General features: G+C 39.3%; 1 protein-coding gene; it reads right to left on the reverse strand.

Annotated features, from left to right (window-relative positions):
* The window catches only part of LOC139909131 (sterile alpha motif domain-containing protein 9-like), a 56,493-nt gene that overhangs the window by 4,518 nt on the left and 31,950 nt on the right, over window positions 1–20,025 (reverse strand).

Here is a 20,025-nt window from a genome sequence, read left to right on the forward strand (position 1 = left end):
TTTTCTTTAAATTTGGTATGGATTTCTTTGGTCCTCATTGAAGGTTGTGGTCAGGCATGCAGGGTGTAGATTAAGGTTGGGGTTAGATTAGTCAGTTTTTTAGGAGAAAATAAAGCCTCATTTGAGTCGGAAATGTGAATCCACGAGATTACACTTTGGCAAACAAAGTAGATGCTGTTTGTTTTGGTCTATTGCACACTAAATAGCACCGCACAGGTCAAGCTAGCAAGCAGCAGAATATTTTGAACATACGGTGATTTTTTCAAAATTAAAGTGAAATGTTAAACAAGTAGCCTACTTGATACCTTTCAAAGCTGACTAATATAGGATAATTGTGTTAAATGATATTCATAATAATATAATATTCAAATTACTAAAATAATCTAGATTACGTGTTTTCAAGATATTTGTTTGTTTTTACTATTTTCTGACTTTAAACCTTAAAACCCTAAAAACTTCCAATATCAACACAAAAAGCACATTAACTTATTCAGGACAACTTGAATTTTCTATAATATATTTTCATTTCCGTAATGAGGCTACCCTAGATAAGTGCTGTTAATAGTGGCTTTCCTGTTTTTGACAGGGACACCCTGTAGCAACCCTTAACAAAAATAAATATAGTGATCCTATAGGCTACTAGCCTATAGTACGAAGGACACAAAACTTTGAAATATCTTGCAGTTCAAAAATAATACCATAGAGAAATCATCCATTAATACCATAGCAGATAAAAATAACATAGCAAATACAAAGCAAATTTTGAGAAAGCTAAAGTGGAGGAAATCAAGAATCAAGCTAGCATCTAGCAGCTTTTGAACATCCAGTGAATTTTTCAAAAATAAAAGTGTAATGTTACACAAGTAGCTACTTCATGCCTTTCAAAACTGACTACATGATAATTGTGTTAAATGATATTCATAATACTATCATATTAAAATGACTAAAGAATTACTTGATTACGTGTTTTCAAGATATTTTTTGTTTTTCTTTACTGTTTTCTGACTTTTTAAACTTTTCTGACATTTTTAAAGGTGTGTCACACAACGCACATTATTCAGGACAACTTGAATTTTCAATATCTACAGGTTTTAGAAGATCAATTACTCCATATGGGGCCAACCCATGAGGCTACTCTGGATAAGTGCTTGTGTTCCGGCAGCCTGAATAAGAATAAAAGCGTAACCTCATTTCTACAAAGCCACAACATTAAAATTTTGACCAAAATGTTTTTATTTTTGCATAAAAACCAAATAATTAAGCAACAAAATGCAACTGTACAATCTGCAGAATGTTTTTGCTGTTAATAGTGGATTTCCTGTTTTTGACAGGGACCAGGCACGTGCACAGATAGACCCCAGGTGGTGCTCAAGCACCTGCCCTTTTGGCCTCTGACTAGATAAGTGCCCTTTTTGCAATTTCTTTTTTTTCTAATTTTATATTTTAGTTTTTAAATTTGGCCCATGGCATCAATTCTCAATTAAAAGCGTGGTGTAATGCCCGACAACTGCATTTGAGTTCTAATTGTGCGAGACCGCACGAGCCCCGCCCCTCCCTCTTCCACTTCCCTTGTCACAGCCTCCACAGGTAACGCAGCAAACCGAGCGCCCTGCAGCAGCATCACGTCTCCCTGACCTTCATTGGTGACAGCCAGGTAACGGTAGTGTTTGCCCTAAGCCTCGGCATTGTTTGTCACTGTTGTGAAATTAAACCACTATTAAAACATCTCAATACAGCCAGCCTAACTTAGGCAATAGCCCACCATTAAGCTTAACAACAAGCAAGCTAGTCTGGCTAAAATAGCGTTGTCAGTGAAAACGAGTGAACTCCGGTAGGCTAGTTCCTTTGTCAGGCAACTGAAACAAATAAATATGCATTACGTGATTAATAGTCTATGCAATCATATTTGGATATCAGAAACGTTAGCCGACCTGTCACCTGTCACAAGAAAATGTGCAAATATATGATTCGTCCACTGTACATACTCATACAGATTAGCAAAAGCTTTAAGATATAGTTTAGTAAATTATCGATTCTTACTCCTGTGACACAAAATTTACTGTAGACAAGCCAACTTATTGTCAATACAATAGTCCAGGGCCTTTACAAGCTCAGATTTGAAAGTTTAACTGTTCATCTAATTTTATTGAAATCTTATTATAGGCCAACAATTTATTTTAACTACACAAAGTGGTTTGGCGATTCTAAATCAGACATGAAGCTACTTTAGCTGAATATTAGTATTTTGTACTAACCTTATATAAGTTAGGTCTACATTACAACACTTGCAGTAATCTATATCATGTATTTACCTTAAATATTATTAAAACATTGCCAAATGACAAATAGCCCATTAAAATGTGTCTGCAGAATGTGGCAGGGGACTTGAAGTTGGGCCACTGACAGTTACAGCATAATGCTAAAAAAGGACAGGCTAAGAAAACAGAAAGAAAGGGAGCTACAGCAGGCAGCCCAGGGTAGCAGCTCTCTTCTATCCTGGATCAGGCCATCTAGCAGTAAGGAGGATGAGGGAGATGTATTGCCACCTGATACATAACCCATCACAGATGAAGAAGAAAGGTCAGAGTCCAGACCAGAGTCGTGTTGAAATAGTCATGTAGAAATAGTGAATGCTAAAGACCATCATCTCTGTGTGAATTGATACTGTAATTTTGTAGAAAATCTGTTGAGTATTAAACATCTGCATGAGTGTATGGGTATTGAAATAAATAAATATGTAAGTAAGTAAAAGATGTATAAGTAACTTTATTTTTTATAAATAATTATGAGAGGCGTGCCCTTTTTTTTCGCTTGAGCACCTGCCCCCCAGAATGTCTGTGCACGGCCCTGACAGGGACACCCTGTATAGCAACTCTGACGAAAAAGAACTAGCTACAGTAATCCTATATTACATTAAATCCTATATTACTCAAAACTTTTAAATATCATGCGGTGGCCATGTGGTGGAGAGTCTCGATGGCCAATAGTGTATGTGAACTAACTGAATGAGTGAGAAGCAGAACGTTGCAGAGTTGCTCATCAAACCTTCCCTGCAAAAACGTAATATAGACTGTAGAAAATAGGCCTGTCATTTTACAGTAGGCTAATTGACAGTGGAAAAATAGGTCATCTATCGATCATATGCTGTGTATTCTGTAGTGAGAGCAAGATTACAGGAGGGGAAATCTACATTTATGCTTTGTGGACTTCAAGCAAGCATTTGATTGGCTTAATGTTGACCTCTTAGCCTACAAACCGATTTGTCCTGGTATTGATGGGAATTTCTATAATGCTATCAATTCATTATATAAAGACCCAGTTGCATGTGTGCAGATAAATAGGCTACATTTTACACAGGCTGGTTTCCCACCCCATTTGGGGTTAATCAAGGAGACATACTTTCCCCCACCCGTTTACATAAACAATTTAGCCATAGAATTAAGCAGGCCCATTTAGGCATACAGATTGATGATATAAATTTTAGTATTTTGTTTTGTGGCCTATATCCTGATGATACAATTTTGGTTGATGAAAATGAGATTAATTTACAAAAAATGTTAGATATTATGAGTTTGTGGTGTCATAAATGGAGACTTGCTATTACTGCGACGAAAACTCAGATTATGCACTTTAGAAAGCGAAACTAAAAGAGTGGCTATGGTTTTAGGTTTGGATCCATGCCCTAATATACTTCTCGTTATAAATATGTAGGATTTGTTCTTGTTGAACATCTGAGTTTTAAGGAGGGTATAAAGCAACTGGTGGACTCAGCAGGAAAAGCATTAGGCGCTGTGATAACTAAAATGAAATGGTGTAAAGATCTTGTTTTTTTTTTCTTTTAGCTTTATAATGCTCACTGAGTCTGTACATTGTCAACAGCTTCCTTTGTCTGGGCTCTTTGATTCTGATCAGATACTGGGCCAATTTGTAATTTGTTTAAGGTTTTGTAAACATTTAGTTTTGTTTATAAGTTTGATTTCTTTAGGCCAATAGTAATAATATTCTTGTGTTGTTTTTTCTATTTGTTTGAATTTTGTCAATGGTGGTTGTGTTGTTAGGTTTATTTGGTGTGTTTTTTTGGTCAGGTATTCCAAGGGGCCTCTCTCTGGGTGTCTCCTCCAGGATATCAGTGCAGTACTGTGGTAATACTCTGGGTCGCTGGGTGCCAGGTGGGTCCAAAACTTAGCACAGTATCACAGCCAAGCACCAACGGACACAGGGACATGAAGCAGCAGACTGGGGCATTTATTTGTTAAATAAATGGAAATATAAAAGGATCAACAATCATTAAAAAGATGTACCTGGTAATAACAGGGAAAATAAGGACCCTTGCAGCCACACAGCCAAGCACCAACAACTAAAACAAAAAAAATGGAAAAGAAATCAGCCAGCGGCAAGCCTTCAGCTAGCTAACGGGATCGCTAACATAGCTACAGTTAGCTACGAGACACCAAGCTAGCCAAAGTTCATTACATCGTAATAAAAGTCAACAAAACAAGTTGGATTACCACAACAGTCAACAAAGTGATAAACAACAGGTAGGTAAGTACTTTTCACAACTAAAATCAAGTTATACATAAAGAATATATTGTAGAAGGGCTTGTCACATTAAGGGGTCAGACAGAGGGTCCCAGTGGATTCAGAGTGACATTAGTAGCCATAACAGTGATGACAATTGGAATCACATTATATTCTGCTACACTAAATCAAACTTCCCAGATGAAGTGATTGTCAGGCCTAGATAATTGCAGGTGGTTCCATGATTGAGAGCTATTCCACCTAATGTGAATTGATATTTACTTATCCAACCAATCAGACCAACCAATCAGCTCACAGTCCTTAGTAACCCAGTGTCTCCTATCTTCCCTCTGACATCCCCGCCTTCCCAGAAAAAGCAGAAAATGTGTGTGTGTGTGTGTGTGTGTGTGTGTATGTGTGTGTGTGTGTGCACGTGGCAGCGGTGTCCCCCACCAGCCTGCAGTGATGTCACATTGCCAGCGACGGCTGCATCCCAATCCTAAATACAGTAAAACCTTCTAAGTTGCTTGCTTGCTTCTCTCATTTCCTCGCTCCTTGCCTCCTTCCCTTCAATGGTTCGTCATATCCTCGCTGCCGCGTCTTCCTTCCTCGACTTTTACATTTACATTGACATTTACATTGGTGTTTCCCCAGAGGATAGAGAAGAGTCACACACACATATACACTCTCAATGGTATTTTGGACTCTCATGGAATCTCATGTAAATAACAAGTGGAAATAAGAGAAGAGAGGTTTGCCTAGGCTACAAACTGCACTGTACAATAAAACACATTTCAGCCCAGGACACTTTCCTATGGGACCCACACCAGTATTCTGGTCATATTAACCTTTCACAAGCTCCTAAACACACACACACACACACACTCACCAGCATCATAAATGGTGCCCTCTCTCCCTCTAGTGGACAATTTAGGCTACATAATTGACAGGATTGCAGTCAATATTTTTTTCTTGTTGTTGTGAATAATATACATTTGCAGCATAAAGTCAATGAGATCCAAAAGCTGGTATTTTTGATATTGATATTAACACACCATGCACCAAATGGCATATGCTACTCCTCTGAGAGTATTCATCTACCGTAGCCACATTATGAATGGCAATGTTTAGGTTTCTAAGGTTTCTATAAGGTTTCTATAATAATGCATCATACATGGGAAGACAGACAGGGAAAAAATATATCAACACGTAACATTTTCAACACATCCAATCAACTGGCCATGTGAAACTGTTTTTTATGTTTATCATACTTCATAAGCCTACTTAGTTTCATGTGCGCTAGCCTAGCAGTCCCTTGAGTCCCAACCATAGTGTGTGCAATACATATATTTATGAGTGTGATTGACATATATAGAGTCATTTATGTTTGGTTTTACACTTGTATCAGTAATTGGTTACTATGTCTATGAGGTTCAGGGCTTGTGGCTTAGTTTTTAGTCCCCTTGCCTGATATTTGTCAACGCTCTTAGATGCGCAGGACAGCACTCTGGAGGTCTGCCATGTAGCTGAAGTCTTTCTCCACCTTCATTGTATACAAGCTCCACTTCCTAGACTTCTTGTTGTACACCTTGCAGTACCTGACATAAGATAAAGGACTTGAAGCTTAGTGAAATATTCATGTTACCTGACATTGCTCAGTAGATTGCATTTCCACAGAAAATTGCATCAACATACTAAATCAGCACCATATATTTTGTTCCCTTTACAAAAACAAAATATAGCTGTATTTGTCATACTATTGATCTGCCTTGACTCAGCACCTAAAAGTTTATTGACTTACCCTTTACCCTATCTCCCTATCAAATGATGTTTGTCACTTATTGAGCCATATGCTTCGGAGCTTCAGTATCAAGGGTAACATCAGTAGTGTCATCATCCCCACCTCCACCCCAGCATCCACCTGTAGGCTCTGCCTCTGATTCTAGCGGTGCGTGTCATTAGTCGTTTCAACCGGCCCTTGTTGAATCCCCGCTGCCATCTTAAGTGCCGTTCCATTGCTCTGATAACTCAGCGAACGACCCTTCAAGGGCCGAGGGTGCGAGTCAACAACGTGACTCCTGCGTATCTTACCCAGAATTCATTGTGATCGGTCGTTATTGCCTGTGCACGACCCACCATGGCAGAATAAGTGATATATAGTGTAAACAACATTTAGAGGATTTAGACTTATTATTATTTTTGAAATCAACTCACCTGCAATATTGTATTACTCATTATACTGTGCAATTTTTATTATAATTTTTGTTAATTAGGCCTGCTTAAGGGAAAGTGCGCTCCCTTTCAAATATTCTGCTCCCCTGTTTTTGTTGTGTGGAGATGAATACAAAACAAAAATTCTAATCTGTTGTCTCAAATTACCACTACTTTATAAACAGCTTTGTTTATAGAACTGTTTTATAAAAGCAATATCAAATTCAAAGTCGTGCTGTTATACTGTATGGCACGGCTGTGATTCGGTCGTAGGCATGAGGCCGCAGGCCGATCGAGTGCTGATATCGCTTAATCATTTTATTTCATGGAATAATGTAATGAAATTGCTGTGTTAGATACAACATCAAAGTTAGCCAGCATGAGGCAACTTAACATTGTGACAAAAGGCATATTAGTGGCATTCCATTTCAAACATCATCATTTCATATTGTTGACCGCTCGTTAAGATCATAACCAAAGGAAGGAGTCCACACGGTAAAAGGTACAGTCAACTAAATGTTTTATTATAATTCAAAGCAAAACAAAACAAATGGGATGTGTAGTAAGTATCAGTGTGTCGGGCTGGTGTTGGATCCAACAGTCAGGGTGGATGGTGAAGGGGTGTTGCTACGTGAAGGAAAAGTCAAACAACCAAAGATACCAGGGAGAAGGAGAGGGAGAATGGGTGAGAAGTCCACCCTATATAGACTCCACCCCAGGTGATGGCCATCTACCTAACAAGGGAGGGAAAACTGGGCAGGAAGTGCAAGGAGAGACAACTGTGATGCGCCAAGGCCGCACCATAAACTCAGCAATCATAGGATTTTTATGTTCAGACTCCATGATTACCGAGCTAGACACTGAACTTACCTAGCTAACCAACCTACAAGATGCAGGACAAAGCAGTGCAGTCCACACAATACACAACTACCGGAGGACCAGCAAACACAGGAGCTTTTCCCCTCTGCCTACAGGAACCTACCTAACTCAACCCTGGTCTTCATGTGCGTACTGGCGGTGGGTACTTATGCACCTATAAACCGTTTGCATTGGGCAAGACTGACTGTCCCAGCCAATGCTACAGGGGTGCTCCCGAGACAAATGCTTCTAACCGCACGGACAACACACAAAAATAACAAACAGGCTAAGAAAACAAAGAAACTCAATGAAACCTCCTAAAGAGGAACCGTTGCTACAGCCTATCTAGGGGATATTAACAAGAGCTCCACCCAGGCAGCCAATATGAAAGAGCTACCCAACCCCAAAGGTCTCCGAAGTTGCATACTGTATAGACAACCATTACCAATAGTCAGGGTGTATGGCAGTGTTGTAGTCAAGACCGTCTCAGTCAAGACCAAGACAAGACCAAGACCCATACCAACCAAGACCAAGACAAGACCAAGACCTGACTTTACCCTTAAATTTCGCCTTAAGTAGCTTCAAAGTTAGAAAGAAAAGAAAAACCTAACTGTACAACAATGACACATCCATATTCTGTATCTGCTGTTCCAAGCTCTAGCTGCTTATATTGAATGAAATATTAAAATACAAGACGCCATGTTTTTATGACTGCACCATTACATCAAATGGAGAAAAAATCTAGATGTTTGTGCATCATTATATACACATTTCCCTGTAATTCAGCCTGACGTATTTGGTATCTTTGGAAAACTTGACTACAATACATTACATTACATTACATTACATCATTTAGCAGACGCTTTTGTCCAAAGCGACTTACAATAGTACATTTTGTCAACAGTAGTGAAACCAACTGTGCATCAGTCTTCGTCAGCTAAGCCTTTTAATAGGAATAAGTAGCATTCGTTGAATTTTTTATAATTTTTTTTTTTTTAAGAAGGGTAGAAGATAGGCCAGACTTGAGGTCCAAGACCAAGACCGAGACCGAGATCTGAATTTGAGAGGTGAATTTTCAGTTTTTTGTGTTTCTGCTCCATTTCAGAGAGATTATTGCCAATGAATACAGTCTCTTCACTTGTTTCAATCTGTTCTGAAAACTCTAACCTCATGCAATTCAGTAGAATTACCAGTGGGGACCTAGACTGAATGTCCTTTCTCACACACTCTTTTTCAATGAGTTGCTGCAAGTCAAGCACTTTGTCCATATCCTCAAAGTCATCTATCATCAGCAAAACAGGGACCCGAGGAAATTGCTCTTCATGGTCAAACATCAAAAGTTTGACCACTTGTTCAGCAACTTCAGCCAAGTCAGCGTTGCGGTCTGTGAGAACTGCACAACGGATCTTGTCCCTGAGAAACCATAGAGTGTGCATGGCTAAAGCTGTCCCACCGCATCCAGGTACATGCATGAGGTTGAACAAAACGCAGGCTTTTCTCAAGGAGCACAAATCTGGTATGACTGTGTTCACGATGAAATCAAACTTTTCCCATATAATAAAAGGTGTGGATCCAGGCTGCTCAGAGGAGTAGACATTCCGCAATGACACTTCTCCTCCTTTGTGGAAGTTCTCCTCCATGACAGTTTTGTCCTCATTTCCTCGTTCAAACTGGTTCACACACAGGACATCTAAGGTATTCAAGCTACGCTCCACTTCCTTTTCAAACAGCACTTTGCTTCCTCCACCACAGGTCAGGAAACGGCTGGATCTACGTTTTTTTGATGACAGACTAAGGATGGTGCCATTGACTTCAGCAAAACTGAGCTCATAGATGCATCTATCAGAAATGTTGATTTCACAGCAAGCCTGAATCAAGTCCTTCCAACAGGTAAAAGCGTTTTCATTTTCACAGATACAAAGGATTTGTTGTTTGTCTCTGAGCTCCTGCCAGAATGTGTTGAAAGTCTCTACAAGAGGGTCCATCTTCTCACTTACAGTAGATAAAAGTAAGAAAATGACAAGGAATCTCTTGTTTGGAAGCACATCTTTCCGACACAAGAATGAAATCACATCTCGAACAGAGGCTCCCTTGTCTGTAAACCAGTTTTCTATGTCTGAGGGTGGCTCATCATTGATACCTCCATTGCAGGACATCCAACTGGTGTTCCTAGTTAATTTCAACTTGCTGGCAATGTCTTCAACACCTTCTGTGATTCTATACTGTACTGGTAAATGGACATTCACTGTACTCTGCTCTTGAAAGTGCCACTGTAATCCATTTTTATCTGATTCCGGATCAAAGTCCAAAACAGCTGTTGGATTGAGCTCCAGAAGAAATTCCATTGATTCCAACTGGTTTGAATGTGATTTGTTAGTTACTATCACATACTGCTCAAACTGCGACTTATCTAAAGAGTTGGATCCACCAGTAATCATATGACTTAGTCTAGAGCCTTGACGACTGCCTTTAATCACTTTGAGGTGCTTCTCTTCTGCTTGTTTTCGGAGTTGTGATAGCTGTGGCAGACGGTCAACAAACTTGTTGTACTCCTCCATAGGTTTTGCATAGGTGGTCAGTGCAAGGAGATCCCTGCTGCTACTGCCATCACGGACATAGAAATGTTTTGACTGTTTCGTTTCAGTTTTGTCTGTTTCTTTGCCTTTTGCCTTCTTCCTTCCTTTCTTGGTATCCAAGCTGATATGGTAAATGTTTTCTTTACAGATCATAGAGTCAGGCACTATGTCCACTTCTATCACACACTTCCCAGATGATGTCATATCCTTATTGAGAACCCCAACAAATCGAGGAGTCTTGATGCACATTTTAGCTGCCGTTTTGTGTTTATGTTCAAAATAATCATTAATGGCATAATTTAGTTCATTTCCATAAGCCTCTTTGTCCGTAACATGTACTCCCAACACTTCACCATGTGGCTTGTCAGCTACTCCAAAATGTATGGTGCCGTTGGTGCGGCTATTCATGCAGGCTGCTGCAAAGCGAATAACATCAGTAGTGAACTTTTTCATTTTATCTTCATCTGATGTATTGGATGTATTGATGAAAGCTTTAAACTCATGGCAGGGTTCAATATAGTCTGAGGCACCTGATTCTGTAACATCAAAAATGCTGTTCTCCATGTATCTACATGTGTCATTGTATCTCTGGAATGGATAGGGCTTGCATGGTCTTCCAGACTGGTTTACAGAGCGTGTTGCCCGTTCTTTCTTTAACTTCATCAGCTCATCTCTGGCATGAATGATAAGCTTTGCTGGTCCAAGAGTCACACCCACATTTTTTAAGTCTGTTTCATTTAAAAGTAACAGACTAGACCCTTTAATGTCCTCTTGAAGCAATATATCTGCAAATTTGTCATCCACACCAGCCTCCTTGAGAGCCCATTGTCTCACTTGATGTTTACTCCAATCTTTGATGTCAGCTGACAGATCCTCCTCTTCATTCTAAAAGAAAAGACATCATCTTATTTATTCGCACAGCTTAGATTTACAATTCCTCCACAGCAATGAATTCACTACATTTGTTATTAAATATTCTTGTTACAAGATTTAACAATACGTGACAGGTAATTGTTTTTAAAAGCCTTAATTTGATAATTTATACATTGTTGTATACATTGGGACAGCAACTGAGACTCTTTCTTGTCTGTGTAACAAATCACACAAAGCTTTTAATTAGGGATGAGACAAAATATCGTTGTACTGAATTTCGCGATACAAAATAACGGCGAGATGAAAACCCAGTGGTTAGTACCACTGGGTGGTCAATTCTGTGTGAAAATAGTGCGATTACATTCAACACCTTTTTGTTTCTTTGTTAATTTGTTATGATAGATGTCACCCATTACTGATAGACAAACAGTTAAAAACATGATTTAAGCAAAGGAAACATTTTCATCTGTAAATATTACTAGATTAGGAGTAGCATCATTTCAGGCTACATGGAATCCAAAGTACAAATATTCTTAAAAATTACAAAAAAATAAATAATATCAAAATGAATGCTCATGTACTCCTTTGATTTTTTTTTTTAATGTAACTTATACTAACAAATTACAAAACTGTCAAGATTCAACACTAGATGTAAACCAACTGTTTATGCAGCCAAGCAGCCAGCACAGAGGTCAGAAAAATGGTCTCCAAACAAAGGTTACACTAAATGGAATCTTTCCTTCAAAGAATTGTTTATAACACATAGCAACATAACATAACTGCACACTAACTTCTTTCTTAGTAGATAGATGCTTTTCCTTTTGCTGAAAAGGGAGTTTTCCCTAATTCTCTCATAGACTTCAATGGAGCAAGAACCGCAAACTGGTACCCAATGGAATTTAGAATGCTGCTGCAAGGCAGGAATATTCTGATGGCACCAAATCAACACACAAGCACGCACATTCAGCATTCAGCATTCACTCTCTGAATCCAAACTCCAAGGCCAAAGATCCAGTCCACATTCAAAAACCATCCAAATTGGCAAGCTATCATTGGTCAGGAGTACATTGCTTGGCCTCACAACCTTATGGGGCTTAGTGAGTCGGGAAACCGCCCTTCAACCACTTCATCTGGGTTCAAGCCGTCATTAATGGCAAGCATCAACCATGGTTAGGTATCCCTGAGCAAGACACTAAATCCCTACCAGCTTCAGGAGGTTCTGTTCTGTAACTGATGTAGGTAGCCTACCCTCAGCCATCCTGAAAACTACAAGCTACAGGCAGGTTCAGTCAACTGACCAGGGCAACTAACAAGGAAGTATTTTTCTAGTCCATTCCCTGTTTCTGAAAATCTGGAGGAGATGGTTGCAAAGGCAATATAAACGTTAAGGCTCAGTGACTTGATTTATGACTATGTGCTTGAGCTGGATTCCAGCAGAAGAAGTGGTATGGGAACTACAGAATGTGCAGCAAGGCAGATGTGCAGTATAGATGTTTCTGAGAACCTACTGGCATATTAGAAAATACATTCAAGTGTTAGTTCAAGTATGCATTCTTGTGCGTTGAACTGGTCCAATCAGAATATTCTATCATCAGCGTATAGGACACAATATTCCTCTGTTCTTGTTTTCAGTAGGCCTTTAATAGGTTCTGCTGGACACACATAGACCTCTACCTTCTCAGATTCGGTTTGCGTATGCTGCTTCTCGATGGGTGAAGAGACCAGGACGCCTGTTCTGGATGTGGGTCTGGACGGAGGTTTATTCGTGCTGGCATCCCACTCTGGGCTCCCTGGGGTCTCTTGGGGGGAGAGCGGCCTGTTGGATTCATCCTCATCAGAAGTCAGGTCGTGGTCGCTGATGTTGCCCGTCATCTCATCCAGCTTCTGTCTCAGTTGCTGCTCCTCCAGGTCCACGTCCTCCCACTGGGGGAGAGGAGAGGTGCTGGCTGGAGTCTGAGGAGCCTGGAGGAACAGAGAGGAGATGATGTGGCTGAAAGAAATCAATCACTCAATCAAGCTTTATTTATACAGCACGTTTCATGCAAGCAAATGTGATTAACAGAAAATAAGATACTAAAAATACTGTTAAGAATACATAAAAATAAAGAATTAAATAATTAAGAACACAGATAAAATAATAAAATACAGATACAATATATATATAGGCCTATATATATATATATATACATGTATATATGTAGTGCAAACAATAAAATAAATTGTGATAAGAGAATAATGAGATAAGAGAAGTCAATTAACAGTTCTAAACAGGTTTGTCTTGCATTTAAAAATGTCTATAGCACTAGTGAAAACTATAGCATCAGATAGCATTAGTGAAAACACATACTGAACCACTTGCACCTTGATGATCTTATTTCAACAGGTATACAAACATTTTGATTTGGTCCTTACCGTATGTAAAAAAATAAAAATAAAAAAAAAAGTAGGTAATGGATAAAATAGCATTTGTCTCCATCATCTTTGACAGAGAAAATAACAAAAGAAAAGAACCCTTAACAATAAATACGCATGGCACTATTCTCTGCAGCCCTGTTATTTCACACTATCCTTTTCTAAGGAAAACGATCTCTTTAAGTGCAAAACGTATCTAGAAATATTTTTTGAATCGTACTGGAGAGGTCGGACATGAACTTGTCACGTCAGATAAGACCAATAACAATCTAAAGAGTGGGCCACACTCGCCCATTGCTCAGTAGGGTGGGTGTTTGCTGTCACAGCAGCTTCTACCTGGGCCTTCTGGCTGAAGGATGACCTCCCCTACCTTTCTGCCCCGCGTCATAATTTTACGTATGACACCTATGAGATTCCAGGATTTGTTGTTTGTCTCTGAGCTCCTGCCAGAATGTGCTGAACGTCTCTACAAGAGGGTCCATCTTCTCACTTACAGTAGATAAAAGTAAGAAAATGACAAGGAATCTCTTGTTCGGAAGCACATCTTTCCGGCACAAGAATTAAATCACATCTCGAACAGAGGCTCCCTTGTCTGTAAACCAGTTTTCTATGTCTGAGGGTGCCTCATCATTGATACCTCCATTGCAGGACATCCAACTGGTGTTCCTAGTTAATTTCAACTTGCTGGCAATGTCTTCAACACCTTCTGTGATTCTATACTGTACTGGTAAATGGACATTCACTATACTCTGCTCTTCAAAGTGCCACTGTAATCCATTTTTAGCTGATCCCGGATCAAAGTCCAAAACAGCTGTTGGATTGAGCTCAAGAAGAAATTCCATTGATTCCAACTGGATTGGATGTGATTTGTTAGTTACTATCACATACCGCTCAAAGTGCGACTTATCTAAAGAGTTGGATCCACCAGTAATCATTTGACTTAGTCTAGAGCCTTGACGACTGCTTTTAATCACTTTGAGGTGCTTCTCTTCTGCTTGTTTTCGGAGTTGTGATAGCTGTGGCAGACGGTCAACAAACTTGTTGTACTCCTCCATAGGTTTTGCATTGGTGGTTGGAGCAAGGAGATCCCTGCTGCTACTGCCATCACGGACATAGAAATGTTTTGACTGTTTCGTTTCAGTTTTGTCTGTTTCTTTGCTTTTTGCCTTCTTCTTTTGCTTTCTTTTGGTCTCCAAGCTGATATGGTAAATGTTTTCTTCACAGATCATAGAGTCAGGCACTATGTCCACTTCTATCACACACTTCCCAGATGATGTCATATCCTTATTGAGAACCCCAACAAATCGAGGAGTCTTGATGCACATTTTAGCTGCCGTTTTGTGTTTATGTTCAAAATAATCATTAATGGCATAATTTAGTTCATTTCCATAAGCCTCTTTGTCCGTAACATGTACTCCCAACACTTCACCATGTGGCTTGTTAGCTACTCCAAAATGTATGGTGCCGTTGGTGCGGCTATTCATGCAGGCTGCTGCAAAGCGAATAACATCAGTAGTGAACTTTTTCATTTTATCTTCATCTGATGTATTGGATGTATTGATGAAAGCTTTAAACTCATGGCAGGGTTCAATATAGTCTGAGGCACCTGATTCTGTAACATCAAAAATGCTGTTCTCCATGTATCTACATGTGTCATTGTATCTCTGGAATGGATAGGGCTTGCATGGTCTTCCAGACTGGTTTACAGAGCGTGTTGCCCGTTCTTTCTTTAACTTCATCAGCTCATCTCTGGCATGAATGATAAGCTTTGCTGGTCCAAGAGTCACACCCACATTTTTTAAGTCTGTTTCATTTAAAAGTAACAGACTAGACCCTTTAATGTCCTCTTGAAGCAATATATCTGCAAATTTGTCATCCACACCAGCCTCCTTGAGAGCCCATTGTCTCACTTGATGTTTACTCCAATCTTTGATGTCAGCTGACAGATCCTCCTCTTCATTCTAAAAGAAAAGACATCATCTTATTTATTCGCACAGCTTAGATTTACAATTCCTCCACAGCAATGAATTCACTACATTTGTTATTAAATATTCTTGTTACAAGATTTAACAATACGTGACAGGTAATTGTTTTTAAAAGCCTTAATTTGATAATTTATACATTGTTGTATACATTGGGACAGCAACTGAGACTCTTTCTTGTCTGTGTAACAAATCACACAAAGCTTTTAATTAGGGATGAGACAAAATATCGTTGTACTGAATTTCGCGATACAAAATAACGGTGAGATGAAAACCCAGTGGTTAGTACCACTGGGTGGTCAATTCTGTGTGAAAATAGTGCGATTACATTCAACACCTTTTTGTTTCTTTGTTAATTTGTTATGATAGATGTCACCCATTACTGATAGACAAACAGTTAAAAACATGATTTAAGCAAAGGAAACATTTTCATCTGTAAATATTACTAGATTAGGAGTAGCATCATTTCAGGCTACATAGAATCCAAAGTACAAATATTCTTAAAAATTACAAAAAAATAAATAATATCAAAATGAATGCTCATGTACTCCTTTGATTTTTTTTTTTTTTATGTAACTTATACTAACAAATTACAAAACTGTCAAGATTCAACACTAGATGTAAACCAACTGTTTATGCAGCCAAGCAGCCAGCACAGAGGTCAGAAAAATGGTCTCCAAACAAAGGTTACACTAAATGGAATCTTTCCTTCAAAGAATTGTTTATAACACATAGCAACATAACATAACTGCACACTAACTTCTTTCTTAGTAGATAGATGCTTTTCCTTTTGCTGAAAAGGGAGTTTTCCCTAATTCTCTCATAGACTTCAATGGAGCAAGAAGCGCAAACTGGTACCCAATGGAATTTAGAATGCTGCTGCAAGGCAGGAATATTCTGATGGAACCAAATCAACACACAAGCACGCACATTCAGCATTCAGCATTCACTCTCTGAATCCAAACTCCAAGGCCAAAGATCCAGTCCACATTCAAAAATCATCCAAATTGGCAAGCTATCATTGGTCAGGAGTACATTGCTTGGCCTCACAGCCTTATGGGGCTTAGTGAGTCGGGAAACCGGCTCCGAGATGATGTGGCTGAAAGAAATCAATCACTCAATCAAGCTTTGTTTATACAGCACATTTCATGCAAGCAAATGTGATTAACAGAAAATAAAATAAAATACTGTTAAGAATACATAAAAATAAAGAACGAAATCATTAATAACAGATAAAATTAAAGCTGCAAGCAGCGATGATCGGGCCCTCGCACTTCGTGCACGTCGGGGTGAGCCGCAACCGCGGCATCGTTACTGGACACCGACCTGTCGACGCGGCTCAGAATTTTCAGTATATAACGTGTCATTTCCTGTGTTGCCAGTAGGTGGCGCTATGACTATAACTGAATATTGGCATGTAGATGTCTTCAGGCCGGGACTGTCATCAAACGTGTGAAGTTTCGGGCAGATGTGACCAAGTACAGCTGAGTTACAAACCACTTCCTGTGTTGCCAGTAGGTGGCGCTATGACTGTGATTGAAAATTGGCATGTAGAAATGTTGAGGCCGGGAGTCTCATCAAACATGTGAAGTTTGGGGCAGATGTGACCACGTACAGCCGAGTTACAAAGCACTTCCTGTTTGCCAGTAGGTGGCGCTATGACTATAACTGAATATTGCCATGTCGATGTCTTGAAGCCATGACACTTATCAAACATGTGAAGTTTGGGGCAGATTTGACCATGAACAGTGGAGTTACAAACCACTTCCTGTTTTGCCAGTAGTTGGCGCTATGACTATAACTGAATATTGCCATGTCGATGTCTTGAGGCCATGACACTTATCAAACATGTGAAGTTTGGGGCAGATTTGACCATGTACTGTCGAGTTACATAGCACTTCCTGTTTCGTGGCGAAACATGGAAATTCGACGCCTCGCCACGCCCACGCCGTTCGAGGAAAACTCAAGCTTTTAATAACTTTTCATCGTCAAGGTCTGTTATATACGCTGAGCAAGTTTGAGGTGGATCCGATTAACCGTCTAGGAGGAGTTCGTTAAAGTATGACCCCTGTAAATGGGCAAAAACGCACAAAAATGCCACAATCAATTCAAAATGGCTGACTTCCTGTTGGGTTTAGGTCATGGCAGCTATTGACGTTTTTTGTAGGTGTGGACTTGATACATGTGCCTACCAAATTTGGTACATGTAGGTGAAACGTAGAGCGATGAGTATTTTTTTGAAATTTTGTAGGGGGCGCTATTGAGCCATTTTGCCACACCCATGCGCAAGACCCATAAAATATGTAATTTTTCACCACTTCTGAGGCATGTGCAAAGTTGCGCAACTTTTCGAGCATCTTTAGCCCCTCAAAAATGCGATTCATTCGGCAGAAAAAGAAAAAAAATAATAATTCCTTGAAATACAATAGGTCCTCGCACCGGTCGGTGCTCGGGCCCTAATAATAAAATACAGATACAATATATATATATATATATATATATATATATATATATATATATATATATATATATATATATATATAGAGAGAGAGAGAGAGAGAGAGGCCTATATATATATATATATATATATATATATATATATATATATATATATATATATATATATATATATATATATATATATATATATATATATATATATATATACACATACATGTAGTGCAAAATTAATTGCAGTTGGAGTAAAGAAGAAAATAAGAGAAGTCAAACAACAGTTTTAAACAGGTTTGTCTTAAGCTTGCATTTAAAAATGTCTATAGCACTAGTGAAAACTATAGCATAAGATAGCATTACTGAAAAGCTTAGATTTACAATTCCTTCACAGCTACGAATTCACTACATTTGTTATTAAATATTCTTGTTACAAGATTTAACAATACATGACAGGTAAATTGTTTTTAAAAGCCTTAACTTTTTTATTTGTACATAGTTGTATATATTGGGACAGCAACTGGGTCAAGTGGTGTCTGTGTAACAAATCACACAAAGTTTTTAATGCTATAGCTGCAATCTGAGATCTGAACCCAAACTATTGGGAAGCTATCATTGGTCAGGAGTACATAGTCTGGGATCACAGCCTTATGGGGCAGCAGGTTGGCTTAGTGAATAGGGAAACCGCCCTTTAACCAGATCATCTGGGTTCAAGCCATCATTATCGACAAGCATCAACCGTGGCAAGACACTAAATCCCTACCAGCTTCAGGGGGTTCTGTTCTGTAACTGATGTAGGTACCCTACCCTCAGCCGTCCTGAAAACTACAGTTCCCTGTGTAAAAGAACTACAGGGGAGAGAGAGAGACACGTAAGTGTTTTCTGTTGTCGACCCATCGTGAGCACCCAAAACGGTGCCCTGATAGGCTTTCCTGCAGGCTTCCCATAGGGACAGGGGTCCCTTCTCCTGCTCTCTGCTCAAACATGCAGGCCAGCCCAAGGCCTATACTGTCTCCTGTCTGCTCCAAAACGGAGTGAATAAGCGCAGCTTCCCTTCCCTGCAGAAGCAAACTGCAGATGTGAAAGGAAATTCCCCTGCTACAAAAGCAGAGCGACCAGAACCAGGAAAGAACCAGAGGCCTACACCAGAAGCCTATCTTTTCTTTCCCTGTAGACCAAGTTGCGGATGTGAAAGGAAACAGTAGAAGACACGCTGAGGAGTGCACAAAACTCTCTCTCTCCCTTCATTTTTGTAGCTACCGTATTCATTCATACAGATAGAGAAGAGAGAAATGCACTTCCACATTTCCACATTTAACTGGTGTGGCTGGGAAAACTACAAATTGTGCCCCATTGAAATGGGGGTGAAATTGAATGTGCAGGAGGAGAGGAATAAGAAAATGTACCTTCTCAGATTCGGTTTGCGTATGCTGCTTCTCGATGGGTGAAGAGACCAGGACGCTTGTTCTGGATGTGGGTCTGGACGGAGGTTTAGTCGTGCTGGCATCCCACTCTGGGCTCCCTGAGGTCTCTCGGGGGGAGAGCGGCCTGTTGGATTCATCCTCATCAGAAGTCAGGTCGTGGTCGCTGATGTTGCCCGTCATCTCATCCAGCTTCTGTCTCAGTTGCTGCTCCTCCAGGTCCACGTCCTCCCACTGGGGGAGAGGAGAGGTGCTGGCTGGAGTCTGAGGAGCCTGGAGGAACAGAGAGGAGATGATGTGGCTGAAAGAAATCAATCACTCAATCAAGCTTTATTTGTACAGCACGTTTCATGCAAGCAAATGCGATTAACAGAAAATAAGATAAAATACTGTTAAGAATACATAAAAATAAAGAATTCAATAATTAAGAACACAGATAAAATAATAAACTACAGATACAATATATATATATAGGCCTATATATATATATATATATATATATATATATATATATATAGGCCTATATATATATATATATACATACATACATACATATATATGTATATATGTAGTGCAAACAATAAAATAAATTACGAGATAAGAGAATAATGAGATAAGAGAAGTCAATTAACAGTTCTAAACAGGTTTGTCTTGCATTTAAAAATGTCTATAGCACTAGTGAAAACTATAGCATCAGATAGCATTAGTGAAAACACATACTGA

This window comes from Centroberyx gerrardi, chromosome 10 (assembly GCF_048128805.1).
Source record: "Centroberyx gerrardi isolate f3 chromosome 10, fCenGer3.hap1.cur.20231027, whole genome shotgun sequence".
Classification (NCBI taxonomy): Eukaryota; Metazoa; Chordata; class Actinopteri; order Beryciformes; family Berycidae; genus Centroberyx; species Centroberyx gerrardi.